Source organism: Anomaloglossus baeobatrachus, chromosome 4 (assembly GCF_048569485.1).
Source record: "Anomaloglossus baeobatrachus isolate aAnoBae1 chromosome 4, aAnoBae1.hap1, whole genome shotgun sequence".
Classification (NCBI taxonomy): domain Eukaryota; kingdom Metazoa; phylum Chordata; class Amphibia; order Anura; family Aromobatidae; genus Anomaloglossus; species Anomaloglossus baeobatrachus.
Genome location: NC_134356.1, coordinates 435070703 through 435082165, shown reverse-complemented (window position 1 = coordinate 435082165; position 11463 = coordinate 435070703). Strand labels below are relative to the sequence as shown.

At 45.0% G+C, this 11463-nt stretch overlaps 1 long non-coding RNA gene across 1 annotated transcript; it reads left to right on the top strand.

Moving 5' to 3' along the window:
* Positions 1-1795: 1795 nt before the first annotated feature.
* Positions 1796-7360, top strand: LOC142301625 (uncharacterized). Its single transcript, XR_012752852.1, has 3 exons — positions 1796-1943; positions 4084-4197; positions 7271-7360. It is a non-coding gene; the product is annotated as an uncharacterized LOC142301625 (long non-coding RNA).
* Positions 7361-11463: the final 4103 nt, after the last annotated feature.

Here is an 11463-nt window from a genome sequence, read left to right as displayed (position 1 = left end):
AGCACCCAGTAGCATATCCTCTACAGCCCCCAGTATAATATGCTCCACACACCCCAATATAGTACAATGTCCCCACAGCACCCAGTAGCATATCCTCTACAGCCCCCAGTATAATATGCTCCACACACCCCAATATAGCATAATGTCCCCACAGCACCTAGTAGCATATCCTCTACAGCACCTAGTATAATATGCTCCACACACCCAATATAGTAAAATGTCCCCACAGCACCCAGTAGCATATCCTCTACAACCCCCAGTATAATATGCTCCACACACCCCAATATAGTATAATGTCCCCACAGCACCCAGTAGCATATCCTCTACAGCACCCAGTAGCATATTCTCTACAGCCCCCAGTATAATATGCTCCACACACCCCAATATAGTACAATGTCCCCACAGCACCCAGTAGCATATCCTTTACAGCCCCCAGTATAATATGCTCCACACACCCCAATATAGTATAATGTCCCCACAGCACCCAGTAGCATATCCTCTACAGCCCCCAGTATAATATGCTCCACACACCCCAATATAGTATAATGTTCCAACAGCACCCAGTAGCATATCCTCTACAGCCCCCAGTATAATATGCTCCACACACCCCAATATAGTATAATGTCCCCACAGCACCCAGTAGCATATCCTCTACAGCCCCCAGTATAATATGCTCCACACACCCCAATATAGTATAATGTCCCCACAGCACCCAGTAGCATATCCTCTACAGCACCCAGTAGCATATTCTCTACAGCCCCCAGTATAATATGCTCCACACACCCCAATATAGTATAATGTCCCCACAGCACCCAGTAGCATATCCTCTACAACCCCCAGTATAATATGCTCCACACACCCCAATATAGTATAATGTCCCCACAGCACCCAGTAGCATATCCTCTACAGCCCCCAGTATAATATGCTCCACACACCCCAATATAGCATAATGTCCCCACAGCACCCAGTAGCATATCCTCTACAACCCCCAGTATAATATGCTCCACACACCCCAATATAGTATAATGTCCCCACAGCACCCAGTAGCATATCCTCTACAGCCCCCAGTATAATATGCTCCACACACCCCAATATAGCATAATGTCCCCACAGCTCCCAGTATCATATCCTCTACAGCCCCCAGTATAATATGCTCCACACACCCCAATATAGTATAATGTCCCCACAGCACCCAGTAGCATATCCTCTACAACCCCAGTATAATATGCTCCACACACCCCAATATAGTATAATGTCCCCACAGCACCCAGTAGCATATCCTCTACAGCACCCAGTAGCATATCCTCTACAGCCCCCAGTATAATATGCTCCACACACCCCAATATAGTACAATGTCCCCACAGCACCCAGTAGCATATCCTCTACAGCCCCCAGTATAATATGCTCCACACACCCCAATATAGCATAATGTCCCCACAGCACCCAGTAGCATATCCTCTACAGCACCTAGTATAATATGCTCCACACACCCCAATATAGTATAATGTTCCAACAGCACCCAGTAGCATATCCTCTACAGCCCCCAGTATAATGTCCCCATAACTATGAAGTCTCCCCTACAGTCCCCCATTCCGTAGCCTAATAATATAAGAATATAAAAAGCTTACACTCACAATAATCCAGGCTCCTGTCCACCGCAGTCTCCATCTCCTCATCTACATCACGTCTCACAGTGGACGCAGGGTCGCGCGATGTAGACGCAGGTGGCGCGATGTGATGTCATCACGCTGCGCGACGTCCTCTGCATGGCGCGAGCCCCCAACGGTCCTGCTGCAGTAACCGGAGGTCCCAGGAACTCATACCGCTCCTCCGCTCCTGTCCCCGGCGGCCCGGAGCACTAGAGAAGGACGACAGCCGGGAGCAGGAAGAGGGCGGTGACCGAGGCCGGAAGGAGGAGCCCGCAGGGGCGCAGCAGTCACACGGTACATGGAGTGTATGGCCTTATGCAGTCAGCGCCCGTGCTCCCTCTGCTGGCGGCTGCAGGTAGTGTCGTGTCATCATCTATAGAGGATTCAGATCTCTGAGCTAAGTCACCCGGTATAAAGAAATGACAGAGCCCCGAATATTCCACCTGTGTGCTGCAGATATGTGCAACAAATAGAGCGTTCATAGCTTCAGGCTAAAACTGGCCAAAATTAGGCTCCATGTTTGTATCAGGAGGGTCATATTTATGGAATTTAGCATAGGCACAATAGTAGAGATTGCTGGGTAAATACTGTTTGGTGTGAGCTGGGGGGAGGGGCGGTGACAGGTAACAGAGAGAAACCTAAATAAATATGAATTCCAGATTACAAAAAAGATACTGTACTGAAAATAATGAACTGCAGAGATATTGCTGTCACTCCCAGTCCTGGGAGTCTCTATAGGAACAAAGGACATGGCTAAGGAGGCTTCACATCTGAACCGCGTTGTTTGGGTCAGAAGGGAAATTGTCGTGTGCAGTTTGTATAACACTATAAGGCCTTGTGCGCACGCTGCTTTTTGTGATGCGTTTTTGGTGCAGTTTGTATAACACTGTAAGGCCTTGTGCGCACGTTGTTTTTTGTGATGCGTTTTTCGTGCAGTTTGTATAACCTGTAAGGCTTTGTAGCGCAGCATAACCATGCGTCCTGCATCCCCTGCAAAATCTATGGAGATTGTGCAGGGGCCGTGCGCACGTGGTGTCTTAGTGCGCAGCGCTTCGGCTGCTGTCCGAAGCGCGCGTTCTAAGAAGTGACATGTCACTTCTTCCGTGCGCTTTGCCGGCAGCTCCTGCTCTGTCTATGGGAGGAGCAGCAGGCAGAGCGCATGGAATCGGCTTTCTTTTTTTTTCACTACGGACATTTTCGGCAGCGATTTGAAGCGCACGTGTGCTCTTCAGATTGCTGCAGAAATTTCTGCAGTGAAGTACGCAACGTGCGCACATAGCCTAAGGCCTTGTGTGCTCGTTGCTTTTTGTGATGCGTTTTTGGTGCAGTTTGTATAACACTGTAGGCTATGTGCGCACGTGTGCGCTCTGCACCGCACCTAAAGGGTGCGCTTCAGAGCGCAGCTGAAAAGCTCCGTTCTGAAGCGCATGGTGCCGGAAGAGAACGTGCGCTCTGCATGCAGCTCCTCCCATAGACAGAGCAGTGGCTGCCGGCAAAGCGCACGGAAGAAGTGACATGTCACTTCTTAGAACGCGCGCTTCGGGCAGCAGCCGAAGCGCTGCGCTCTAAGACGCCACGTGCGCACGGCTCCTGCACAATCTCCATAGATTGTGCTGAGGACCCAGGACGCATGCAGTTACGCTGCGCTACAAAGTGCAGCGTAACTGCATGTAATTACGCAACGTGCGCAGCCTTGTGCGCACGCTGCTTTTTGTGATGCGTTTTTGCTGCAGTTTGTATAACACTGTAAGGCCTTGTGCGCACGCTGCTTTTTGTGATGCGTTTTTGCTGCAGTTTGTATAATACTGTAAGGCCTTGTGCGCACTCTGCTTTTTGTGATGCGTTTTTGCTGCAGTTTGTATAAGGCTATGTGCGCACGTGTGCGTATTACATGCAGTTACGCTGCTATCTGCAGCACAGCGTAACTGCATGCGTCCTGCGTCCCCTGCACAGTCTATGGAGATTGTGCAGGAGCCGTGCGCACGTGGCCTATTAGAACGCAGCGATTCGGCTGCTGCCCGAATCGCTGCGTTCTAAGAAGTGACATGTCACTTCTTCCGTGAGGTTTGCATGCTGTCTATAGGGAGAGGCAGCATGCAGAGCGCACGTTCTCTGCCGGCACCATGCGCTTCAGAACGCAGCTTTTCAGCTGCGCTCTGAAGCGCACCTTTTAGGTGCGGTGCAGAGCGCACACGTGCGCACATAGCCTCACACTGTAAGACCTTGTGCGCACGCTGCTTTTTTGATGCGTTTTTTTGGTGCATTGGTTTTGCATTTGGTTTGTATCACACTGTAAGGAACAAAGAAGTTTAACATTTGTGGAGCCGGATTCCAATATTTTTTTCATTTCTCTCTTTTTGATATCATCGTCTTCTTCATTATGACATCATCATTTTTCCCTTATGGCATCAATGTCTTTTCTCTGATGACACAGCTGGATCCTCACTCGCACCAGCTGCAGGCGATCACTTGAGCAGCGCAGTCTTTTCCCACCAGTTGCGTCTCCTTAGATGCTGAACAAGACAAGCGTTTCCTCCATGTCACAGATGTAAGGTTGGGATTTAATTATCTCAGACTCTGCAAGAAAAGCTCATATTTGTGTATATATATAGTATGTGGTGTATGTATACTGTATATACTTCCATCGTAGCTTGTATGTGTAATGTGTGTATTTTAAAAGGAATCTGTCACCAGGTTTTTGCTCCCCATCTGAGAGCAGCATAATGTAGAGACAGAGACCCTGATTCCAGCGATATGTCACCTACTGAGCTGTTTATTGTAATTTTAATAAAATCACTGCTTTCTCTGCTGCAGATCTAGCAGTTATACAGAGCTCATGGATATGCTGGACTACCTGACGCACGCCAAGTAGTCCTGTAATGATAATCTACTGCTGATTAAACAGTGATTTTATCAAAGCTACACTGAGCAGCACAGTAATTGACACATTGCTGGAATCAGGATCTCTGCCCCTATGTTATGATGCTCTGATTAAGTGGCAAAAACCTGGTGACAGATTCCCTTTAAACATACATATATGTACTTAGATATATGATGTGTTTGATTATACTGTGTATATACAGTGCCTACAAGTAGTATTCAACCCCCTGCAGATTTAGCAGGTTTACACATTCGGAATTAACTTGGCATTGTGACATTTGGACTGTAGATCAGCCTGGAAGTGCGAAATGCACTGCAGCAAAAAAGAACGTTATTTCTTTTTTTTTTTTTTTTTTTTAAATTGTGAAAAGTTTATTCAGAGGGTCATTTATTATTCAACCCCTCAAACCACCAGAATTCTGTTTGGTTCCCCTAAAGTTTTAAGTATTTCAGGCACAAAGAACAATGAGCTTCACATGTTTGGATTAATTATCTCTTTTTCCAGCCTTTTTTGACTAATTAAGACCCTCCCCAAACTTGTGAACAGCACTCATACTTGGTCAACATGGGAAAGACAAAGGAGCATTCCAAGGCCATCAGAGACAAGATCGTGGAGGGTCACAAGGCTGGCAAGGGGTACAAAACCCTTTCCAAGGAGTTGGGCCTACCTGTCTCCACTGTTGGGAGCATCATCCGGAAGTGGAAGGCTTATGGAACTACTGTTAGCCTTCCACGGCCTGGACAGCCTTTGAACGTTTCCACCCGTGCCGAGGCCAGGCTTGTCCGAAGAGTCAAGGCTAACCCAAGGACAACAAGGAAGGAGCTCCAGGAAGATCTCATGGCAGTGGGGACATTGGTTTCAGTCAATACCATAAGTAACGTACTCCACCGCAATGGTCTCCGTTCCAGACGAGCCCGTAAGGTACCTTTACTTTCAAAGCGTCATGTCAAGGCTCGTCTACAGTTTGCTCATGATCACTTGGAGGACTGAGACAGTCTGGTTCAAGGTTCTCTGGTCTGATGAGACCAAGATCGAGATCTTTGGTGCCAACCACACACATGACGTTTGGAGACTGGATGGCACTGCATACGACCCCAAGAATACCATCCCTACAGTCAAGCATGGTGGTGGCAGCATCATGCTGTGGAGCTATTTCTCAGCTAAAGGGTCTGGCCATCTGGTCCGCATCCATGGGAAGATGGATAGCACGGCCTACCTGGAGATTTTGGCCAAGAACCTCCGCTCCTCCATCAAGGATCTTAAGATGGGTCGTCATTTCATCTTCCAACAAGACAACGACCCAAAGCACACAGCCAAGAAAACCAAGGCCTGGTTCAAGAGGGAAAAAATCAAGGTGTTGCAGTGGCCTAGTCAGTCTCCTGACCTTAACCCAATTGAAAACTTGTGGAAGGAGCTCAAGATTAAAGTCCACATGAGACACCCAAAGAACCTAGATAACTTGGAGAAGATCTGCATGGAGGAGTGGGCCAAGATAACTCCAGAGACCTGTGCCGGCCTAATCAGGTCTTATAAAAGACGATAAGTAGCTGTAATTGCAAACAAGGGTTATTCCACAAAATATTAAACCTAGGGGTTGAATAATAATTGACCCACACTTTTATGTTGAAAATTTATTAAAATTTAACTGAGCAACATAACTTGTTGGTTTGTAAGATTTATGCATCTGTTAATAAATCCTGCTCTTGTTTGAAGCTTGCAGGCTCTAACTTATTTGCATCTTATCAAACCTGCTAAATCTGCAGGGGGTTGAATACTACTTGTAGGCACTGTATATATATATATGTATTCAGCATATGTAGCCACTGTATATACATGCAGTGTTTATAAGGTGGATGTGTAGATATTCAGATATGTAAAGTATGGCGTCTATAAAGTCTATGTGTATCTGTATGTGGTGTATATATGGCAGGTTTGTGTAAATATAGTATCTGTAGGTATAGAGTATACAGTATGCAGTGTGTGTGCATTTGTCTATATAGTATATACAGTATATAGAGTATACACAGTACATATAATGTATGGCTTTATTCTATTAGCGTCCATGCTCCCTCTAGTGGTTGCAGCAGGTAGTCATCAATACCTGTCAGGTCACCTATGCCCTCCAACCCAGCAGCAGTCACATGTGGATGCCAAAATCCCCTTCCTAACCAGCCCTGTGTAATGCTAGTTCCTAAAATCAATGTTTAAAAAAAGCCGATGTGATAACCTGATCTCCATGAGCGAGACTTTCAGGAGCTGCGGAGACGCCAATGTGTGGAAATCATGTTATCACACCCACAGGGAAAGAGGGCCACTAATCTGAGGAACTGACGCTCCGTCCACTAGTCAGAAGCCTTATTAGCACAGGAACAGCGCACTTTATAAAGCTTTATTTTTTAAGCATTGATGTTAGTAAATAGCATTACACAGGGCTGGTTAGGGGGGGATTTGGCATACAGATATGAATGATACTTGGTTGGAGGGAAGAAGAGACCTGACAGGTTCCCTTTAAACCAATTTCTATATAGAGGAGTCAGATCTGTGCACAGATAAAATGAGCTTTTGCTGTATATTAGCACCAGTATGACTCCTTTACATATTTATGCATACAACTTATTACTGTATTTAATCTACTGCAAAAAATGAATTGTAGGAGATAGTGCTATGCTAGTTGTGGGCTTCTCTATGACATCATCACATTCTCCTTTATGACATCATCATCTTCTCTCTGATGACACAGTTGGATCCTCACTCGCACCAGCTGCAGGCGATCACTTGAGCAGCGCAGTCTTCTTCCCAGCAGTTGTGACCCCTTAGATGCCGGACAAGACAAGCGTTTCCTCCATGTCAGAGATGGAAGATTGTGATTTAATCATCTCAGACTCTGCAGGAAAAGCTCATCACAAAGTCACGGATAAGTATCGATAATGGAATTCTATATGTTTTTCACAATTCATGGAGTTAAATTCAGACTTTCTCTCTCCTGCCTGTTTCTCCCCTCCGCCGTGCTCCCTGTAGTGTAACTCTCCAGGACCCCAGTGCAATGGCCGCAGTAGTGCAGGATAGAAGGATTGCAGCAGTGGTCACACCTCGCCCCTGTATCACATCTCTTTATTGAGCGGCTGAAGTTGCAGGAACTGTTGGAGAAATCCTAAAAACACTATCCCATATTACTGCTGCCATCCTGGGGGTATAAAAATAAATCCTTTCCATAGGAATTGGCCTTTTGCGCTCCCATCTGGACAGCTTCAGTCAATAGCACTACACATACGAGAAGGTGGGGGGGTATGACAATTGCTGCTGTGACCCATGTACTTTACAGAGGAGTCGTTCTTCAGGCCTTGGATAGTAACACTATAAGGACACATTCACACACACATATTTTGGCCTGGATTTGGGCTTGGAATTTGTAAGCCAAAACAAGAAGTTGGTACAAAACACAAAAGAGGTGCAGATCTTTCCATAATAGATTTTATCTGTTTATGTTTCTTTCCTGTACACTATTGCTTACAAATACTGATGTAAGTAATAGTGTACATGTGGTGGATCTATGTGTGTACTATACATGTACTGTCTATTACATACAGTGTGTAATGCCTGTATAAGTGTGTATAGATATGTGTATTTAATATGTATGCTGTTTATAGTAGGTGCATGTGCATATGGTGTAGTGTATATACAGTTAGGTCCAGAAATATTTGGACAGTGACACAAATTTCGCGAGTTGGGCTCTGCATGCCACCACATTGGATTTGAAATGAAACCTCTACAACAGAATTCAAGTGCAGATTGTAACGTTTAATTTGAAGGTTTGAACAAAAATATCTGATAGAAATTGTAGGAATTGTACACATTTCTTTACAAACACTCCACATTTTAGGAAGTCAAAAGTAATTGGACAAATAAACCAAACCCAAACAAATTTTTATTTTCAATATTTTGTTGCAAATCCTTTGGAGGCAATTACTGCCTTAAGTCTGGAACCCATGGACATCACCAAACGCTGGGTTTCCTCCTTCTTAATGCTTTGCCAGGCCTTTACAGCCACAGCCTTCAGGTCTTGCTTGTTTGTGGGTCTTTCCGTCTTAAGTCTGGATTTGAGCAAGTGAAATGCATGCTCAATTGGGTTAAGATCTGGTGATTGACTTGGCCATTGCAGAATGTTCCACTTTTTTGCACTCATGAACTCCTGGGTAGCTTTGGCTGTATGCTTGGGGTCATTGTCCATCTGTACTATGAAGCGCCGTCCGATCAACTTTGCGGCATTTGGCTGAATCTGGGCTGAAAGTATATCCCGGTACACTTCAGAATTCATCCGGCTACTCTTGTCTGCTGTTATGTCATCAATAAACACAAGTGACCCAGTGCCATTGAAAGCCATGCATGCCCATGCCATCACGTTGCCTCCACCATGTTTTACAGAGGATGTGGTGTGCCTTGGATCATGTGCCGTTCCCTTTCTTCTCCAAACTTTTTTCTTCCCATCATTCTGGTACAGGTTGATCTTTGTCTCATCTGTCCATAGAATACTTTTCCAGAACTGAGCTGTCTTCATGAGGTGTTTTTCAGCAAATTTAACTCTGGCCTGTCTATTTTTGGAATTGATGAATGGTTTGCATCTAGATGTGAACCCTTTGTATTTACTTTCATGGAGTCTTCTCTTTACTGTTGACTTAGAGACAGATACACCTACTTCACTGAGAGTGTTCTGGACTTCAGTTGATGTTGTGAACGGGTTCTTCTTCACCAAAGAAAGTATGCTGCGATCATCCACCACTGTTGTCATCCGTGGACGCCCAGGCCTTTTTGAGTTCCCAAGCTCACCAGTCAGTTCCTTTTTTCTCAGACTGTACCCGACTGTTGATTTTGCTACTCCAAGCATGTCTGCTATCTCTCTGATGGATTTTTTCTTTTTTTTCATCCTCAGGATGTTCTGCTTCACCTCAATTGAGAGTTCCTTAGACCGCATGTTGTCTGCTCACAGCAACAGCTTCCAAATGCAAAACCACACACCTGTAATCAACCCCAGACCTTTTAACTACGTCATTGATTACAGGTTAACGAGGGAGACGCCTTCAGAGTTAATTGCAGCCCTTAGAGTCCCTTGTCCAATTACTTTTGGTCCCTTGAAAAAGAGGAGGCTATGCATTACAGAGCTATGATTCCTAAACCCTTTCTCCGATTTGGATGTGAAAACTCTCATATTGCAGCTGGGAGTGTGCACTTTCAGCCCATATTATATATGTAATTGTATTTCTGAACATGTTTTTGTAAACAGCTAAAGTAACAAAACTTGTGTCACTGTCCAAATATTTCTGGACCTAACTGTATGTGACCTGTGGATATCCAGTCTGTGCAGCACATACTACCCATATGTACGTGTACATACTTATATGCATATTAATAAATGAGCAAGCAAAAAGTACATTTCAAGTAAAAAGAATATAACTATGTACTTAAACTCATGGACAATTGCTTAATACAGAAAATGAAATCAAAAGAGAAAAAAATTCTGTCCCACAGCAAAGGAATCATTAAACATTGTTGTATCTTTATTGGAACAAATAAGTAAAATATGAACAATACAAATAGTGGTCAGCAGGTGGCGACAGAACATTACATAGAGGTACTGTAGTTGGAACATTAAATCTAATATATAAACCTCAGTGTATGTGTGTGTGTATGTGTGTATATATATGTGTGTGTGTGTGTATGTCCGCTAAAGGAATCCGCACCATCGCATTTACAATCACGAAATTTTGCACAGACTCCCCATGTGACCCAGGAAACGTCATAGACTATGTTTTGACGGGAAAATTTAACCCGGCACTTTACAGTTATTCACCAAAATCCTGCCTCCATTTAACTGAATGGAGGTGGGAGCTACTGGCTATAAATAGCAACTGTCAGTGGTTGCTATAGGAACAAAATAATCTGTTACTATATGAAGCTTATGTGTGAGATAATATGATGGTGGTGAGACGGATAGAGAGAGACAGAGAGAGACAAGACAGAGACACAGACAGAGACAGACATGGAAAGAGACAGACAGAGACAGACGGGCAAAGAGACAGCCCTGGAGAGAGACAGCTGGGCAAAGAGACAGCTGGGCAAAGAGACAGCTGGGCAAAGAGACAGCCGGGCAAAGATACAGCCGGGCAAAGAGACAAACGGGCAAAGAGACAGCCCTGGAAAGGAGACAGCCCTAGAAAGGAGACAGCCCTGGAGAGAGACAGCCCTGGAGAGAGACAGCTGGTCACAGAGACAGCCGGGCAAAGAGACAGCCCTGGAAAGAGAGACAGCCCTGGAGAGAGACAGCTGGGCAAAGAGACAGCTGGGCAAAGAGACAACGCTGGAAAGAGACAGACGGGCAAAGAGACAGACGGGCAAAGAGACAGACGGGGAAAGAGACAAACAAAGACAGACGGGGAAAGAGACAGACTGGAAAAGAGACTGACGGGGAAAAAGAGAGACAGACAGACACACACACACACACACACACACAAAGAGAGACACAGAGATAGAGAGAAACAGACAGACACAGAGATGGAGACAGATAGACTGATACAAATATAGACAGAGATATAGAAACAGACAGAGAGACAGACAGACAGCGACACACAGACAGAGACTGGGAGAGAGACAGAGAGACAGTTACTACTGTTTTTCGGACTATAAGACTCACCCTGGTTTTAGAGAAGGAATATAGGAAAATAAAATATTAAGCAAAAAATGTGGTCATGACTCACTGTTATGGGGCGAGGATCTGCTGCTGACACTATTATGGGGGTAATGTCCCCAAATTCTCTACTAAGGTACTCCATCCTGGTAATGATCCTCCTGCCTTGTGTATATACAGTTAGGTCCAGAAATATTTGGACAGTGACACAAATTTCGCGAGTTGGGCTCTGCATGCCACCACATTGGATTTGA